Source organism: Choristoneura fumiferana, chromosome 24 (genome assembly GCF_025370935.1).
Source record: "Choristoneura fumiferana chromosome 24, NRCan_CFum_1, whole genome shotgun sequence".
Taxonomy (NCBI): domain Eukaryota; kingdom Metazoa; phylum Arthropoda; class Insecta; order Lepidoptera; family Tortricidae; genus Choristoneura; species Choristoneura fumiferana.
In genome coordinates this window covers 12,575,484-12,581,483 of record NC_133495.1, presented here as the reverse complement: position 1 = coordinate 12,581,483, position 6,000 = coordinate 12,575,484, and the positions used below count along the sequence as shown (strand labels likewise).

General features: G+C 38.0%; 1 protein-coding gene across 3 annotated transcripts in view; it reads right to left on the bottom strand.

Annotated features, from left to right (window-relative positions):
• Window positions 1–2,062, bottom strand: part of LOC141441531 (lipase member I-like) — a 34,367-nt gene extending 32,305 nt beyond the window's left edge. Inside the window, exon 1 of one of the 3 annotated variants that reach the window (XM_074106295.1) lies at window positions 1,862–2,062. The gene's annotated coding sequence lies outside the window, so the exon portion shown is untranslated. The other 2 variants (XM_074106298.1, XM_074106296.1) reach the window with 2 other exon arrangements.
• Window positions 2,063–6,000: the final 3,938 nt, after the last annotated feature.

Sequence of the window (6,000 nt, the reverse complement as noted above, 5' to 3'; positions counted from 1 at the left end):
TACTTCCACTGTTTTCTTATGGAGTATTTTTATAACCTGAACGTAGCAAGTTTAATTAAGCCTGAAATAATAGTAAATTGTTTTTTTTCGAACTTAGACAAAGCAGTGACTATTATTCTTTGATGACCACTAATTGGCGCATGTTAAATTAATTGTTTTGTTTCTTTTATGTTCTTCCGAGTGTATTCTTTTAAACTAATCTTAGCCTTTTAAAACTAGATCGGTTTGTCCTCTGAAATTAGTTTAAGTGTTACGATGAGGTCATATAGTGGTGTATTTCTGTTTCAACTTGGTTTCAACTCGACACTGTAAATTGGCCTATGATTTTTTTGAAATTCATGTGTGTACTTACATTTATAATTTACCACGAGCTTTACGGTGAAGGAAAACATCGTGAGGATGTGCACAAACCTGCGAAGCAATTCAGTGGAGCGTGTGAAGTTACAATCCGCACTGGGCCCGCGTGGCATCTACGGCCAAACTTCTCATTGTGCGAGGAGGCCTGTGTCCAGCAGTGGGACGTATATAGGCTGGGATGGTGACTGTAAACTGAAAAGCCATGGGCCTGGCCATTATACAGGGTGTTAAAAAATCCTGTACTGTACTTTAAACATTAACCCATATTAGGGCTACTGATTATTAGTACGATACAAGTGGAAAAACATTGAAATTCGTTTTTTATTTTTAATTGTATGGAGATAAAGTCTTTTTGTGACTCAACTTCCATACAAAACTTGTTTTTGTTTTCGAATTTCAATGTTTTTCTACTTGTATCGTGTTTGTTTTCAGTAGCCTTAATGTGAGTTAAAGTATAGTAGGTAGAGGATTTTTTTACACCCTGTATTTCCCACCGGGATGGAGTGCGGGCACAGTTACTTTCTAATTAAATATGTTGTACTTACCCAGATTAATAAAAACACAATAGGTAATTAATTAGAATAAACCACTTTTATATTTTTTAACAATGTTTAGTGTTCAATAACCCTCCACAACTTTTTTATACTTTATAAACAATCACTCTGTTGTTAGATCTGTTATCTATGTATAAGCACATTCTATTTAAGTATGTTTATCCGTAGCCAAGTACCCATAAGACAAGCTTTGCTTACTTTTGGACTAGATCAATTGATGTCAAGTGTCCCGTGATATTTTTTTATTACTCGACTCCCCAAAGCCCAAAGCAGGGTTATTTTAATATTGTAATAAAAGCACTCAGGCGCAGGCCGCGGCGCGCGCGCTGCTGCGCAAGTTTAAGGCTACTGCGGTTAAGGGCGCGTACGCAGGACGGCGTTATGCCACGAAACGAAGCGTTACGAAGTGTATCGATTAAACTAATCGATTTTCTTAGTCTTGTGTAAACAATACAATTTTATACACATACTTAAAGCTAAAACACGCAGACAAAGTGCAGATTTATATAATTTTAACTCGTGTCGTTTCTTTGGCTTGCTGTTCATGAAATAAAATAACAGGCCTGAGATTATTAAAAAGTTTTTTTTTAATTTGTTCGGTACTGTCTTAATAATAAATTTCACTATTTCAACATGACATAGTAGTAGGTTCCATCATGGATCATGATTCAATTTGTTCGACTGTACCTAGTCTTCGAGTGATCGAGGAACACCCATAAAAAATATTCTAAGAACCACCTTCTATTTGTAAGTTAAATAAAACAATATTTAAAAATTGTTACAACTTATTAATTATTAATATTACGTCAGGTTTAAAAAAAACTTTAGTTACCGAAGAACTAAAACTTTTTTTGTAATGATTTGTGACGTGCAATAAAGAATATTTGTATGTTTTGTATTGTACTAAATAAAATTTATTTTTATTAATTACATGTCGCTTTTCTACCTACCTTTAAATAATCCTTTTAAAAACTGAAAAAATCCAATAATATTAAACAAGATTTTATTAAGCTTCACTATTTAGACTGTTTTAATTTAAACTGATCTCTGAGCACTTTTGATTAATCGCACATACTTAAACATATGTTTCGATTAATGTACTCGTAATATCAAACACGATCGGCGTGCGCGGCAGTCACGGGGCGCGCGCTACTGCCACGGAATAACTAATAGTACTACCGCGCAAGTTTAAGGCTACTGCAGTTAAGGGCAGCGGCGCCCGCGCAGGATGCCATCATGCCAAGAAGCGCCATGAAGTGTAGCATCGAATTTTTTTTGGGTTTTATTAGATCATGCATTGCTTTGCTTTGAAGTGAGAACTTTTACTTTTTATGATCTTTTATTTAGGACCACATGCACTGGTGTCTGTAATATAATCTTTTATGTGAAGTTTGACTTACTTCGAGTAATTATATTGACTTGAAAGGTATAGGTCAGTGTTTTTCAATCTGTGGGTCGCTACCCCCCGTGGGGTCGCAGTCGCATTGTTATTCAAAGTCAAAGTCAAAGTCAAAATATCTTTATTCAATTTAGGCTATAACAAGCACTTATGAATGTAAAAAAAAACTAGCACCGGTTCGGAAAAACCTCTGCTGAGAAGAATCCGGCAAGAAATACAATATTATTAAATGGTATCTATACATCACAAGTATTTAACACAACTTTATTTTTAACACAGTAGGTTCGCTATTTGAAGGGATCGCTAATGCGGATCGGAATTATTTCCAAATATGCCTGTCCATGATATAATCATTAACTTTATAATACGCCTTTCATATTAATGTCTTCTTGACAATAGATCTGAATTTTGTATCCGTTTCGTTATTGTTTATAAATATTCAATGTTTATATGATTAACGTTAGATTAATACAAATAATTGGAATTGGAGGTAAGAAGCGGGTCGCCAAATATTTTTCAGATAGGGATCGCGTCCTGAAAAAGTTTGAAAAACACTGGTATAGGTGATATATAGGTAAGTTGGATGGCAATGCAAGTGCGGTACTTGAGGTATCCCATTAGGCCTCTAGGTCGGCAACGCATCTGCAATCCCCCTGGTGTTGCAGGTGTCTATGGGCGGTTGAATAAAAGAAAAGAAAGAAAAGACGGTCAACAAAAAGTTCGTGAATTGATTTTTAGATAAACTTCCTGAAGTCGGTAAAACAAAATTACAAGTAAAAAAAAAACAATGAATGTAAACGGCAAAATAATTTAAGAGCCTGTGTTGACTGTGTGATTCACTGAGTTGTTCAATAAATTGGCGATTCGCTTAAGTTTGAATTAGAAACTTGTAAAATCACAATAAGCTTCATGTGTCCTATTCGTGTTTCAGTATGTTTTAGAAGAAATAATTCATCGGATTGGTACAATCAACTATATAGTGTATGTTATTCTGTCCCGTAACTTAAGAGACATCAGTGACACACTGTTAGAAAAATGATTACAATGTATACTGTTACCATCTACCATGCTTAGAAAATGAGCCTTGATGTATTTTTTTTATTAGACTGTATGGCAATCGAGCAAGATGGTCTCCTGATGGTAAGAGATCACCACCACCCATAAACATCGGCAACACCAGGGGTATTGCAGATTCGTTGCCAACCTAGAGGCCTAAGATGGGATACCTCAAGTGCCAGTAATTTCACCGGCTGTCTTACTCTCCACGCCGAAACACAACAGTGCAAGCACTGCTGCTTCACGGCAGGATTAGCGAGCAAGATGGTGGGCAATCCGGGTGGACCTTGCACAAGGTCCTACCACCTGCAAAAATTCAATTCCCTTAAAACTGTCACAACTCCTTACTTTTAGTGGATTTGTACCCCATAACATCATAATTTTAATAAGTAACTCAGGAGACTTTACCATGGCAACGAGGTACTAAAAAGTTGATTGCATTCTTGAACATTGTTTGCATAAGCCCGTCCGATAACCACCGCGACCGCGCTAACCTTTATCCATCTTGATTTCTCGGTGAAGGTGGCTGTGATGTCATTTGCATTAATAGCTATACTTAATATTTCATTTACGCATTAGACGTTTACGTATAAATGGAAAAATGTGTTTTTACCCGACTGCCCGAAGGTAGGGTTATGTTTTTCGAGCGTATGTATGTATAGAAAGAAAGAAAGAAAGAGAGAAAGAGTGGGTATGTATGTCCATTTATTTGATCCTCGCTGCAGCCTACACGGCTTGATGGATTTTAGCATATTAGGTATCAAAAGCCGTGGTGGCCTAGTGGTTTGACCCATCGCCTCTCAAGCAGAGGGTCGTGGGTTCAAACCCCGGCTCGCACCTCTGAGTTTTTCGAAATTCATGTGCGGAGTTACATTTGAAATTTACCACGAGCTTTGCGGTGAAGGGAAACATCGTGAGGAAACCTGCACAAACCTGCGAAGCAATTCAATGGTGTGTGTGAAGTTCCCAATCCGCACTGGGCCCGCGTGGGAACTATGGCCCAAACCCTCTCATTCTGAGGGGAGGCCTGTGCCCTGCAGTGAGACGTATATAGGCTGGGATGATGAGGTATCAAATCCAATGGGATTCGTCATAACTGTCGGAGTGACATAGGCTATATAATATTTAAATATGGCGTCTGCGAAAAAAATATGGAGGAGGAATGAAACAAAAATTGTATTGTAACAATATGGGTATCAAATGAAAGCTAATAATTAGCCCATTCTAAATATATATGGGTTATAATACTTTTAACCTACCGCTTACACGTAAATATCAAAAAAGTGTAAAATAAAACATTAAATTAAAAAAAAAAAAAAAACCTGACTGCCTAAACTAAAAGGAAGGAAATAAGCCTTAGCCTAGTGGTCTAGAACTCTGTTAAGTAGCTAATTTAAAGTTCAACAGTCGGGACCCATTAAATCGTGACGCTCAAAAAATCTTGGTAATGGGTTATTATTATTAACAGAGTTCTAGACCACTAGGCTTATTTTCTTCCTTTTAGTTTTGACAGTCGGATTTTTAATTTTTTTTATTTAATTCATGAACCAATAGAAACGCTTCATTTACCCATCCTCGCAGAACACAGCTCTAGTGGAAACAGCTGAGCGGAGCGAGAGCATTATAGCTGGGGCCTGGAGATCAAACCTGCTTACCTACGCTATTTAAGGATGTTTAAAGTAAATTTAAGACCCCCGACGCAAAAAGAGGGGTGATAAGCTTGAAGCCATGTCTGCCTGTGGCATCGTAGCTTTAAGAACAATCACACTAGCGTTTTTGTCGGCGTTTTCCCGGCGGAGCGGGAACGCGTCGTGCATGCAGCGAGTACGCGGCGAGCGCGCTGCGATATCTCCGCGAATATTCGCCGCCTACGTGCCGCCGTGGTACAAGCCACGTACGGTCATTACTACTAGCGTCCACGCGTAAACGCGGCAATACCGCAGCGTGCTCGCCGCGTGTACAACGCGTTCCCGCTCCGCCGAGAAACTGCCGGCAAAAACGCTAGTGTGAACAAGCTCTTAGTGGCGATTTCCTATCTCATCCTATCCCATCCCAACCTATCCTATCCTATCCTATCCTATCCTATCCTATCCTATCCTATCCTATCCAATCCAATCCAATCCAATCCAATCCAATCCAATCCAATCCAATCCAATCCAATCCAATCCATCCCATCCTATCCTATTTTATCCTATCCTACCTTATATATCCTATCCTGCCCCGTCCCGACCCGCAAGTGTACCTCGTGAGTTTTCGGAATCAATGAACGAAATAACACTTGAAATTAATTTACAATGGTGTGAGAAGTTCCCAATATGCACTGAACACGTATGTCCAGCTCAAATCCTTTCATTCTGGAAGGAGGCCTGTGCCCAGCCGTTAACGCAATGCTTTTTTAAATGTTTCTTTTCTGTCTTCCTTATTTAGTATAAAAGATTATGTAGGGTTGTCTTATTTTTTAGTTGTAATTTATTTTTCTTGTTGTGCCGAATTTTAGCAAATAAATGACGTATTATTTCTGTTTTTAATAAAAAAAAAAAGAAAAAAATAAGTGTCACGGGACAATTCACACCAATTGACCTAGTCCCAGAGTACTAAGCAACGGATAAATATAATTATATAGATAGATACATA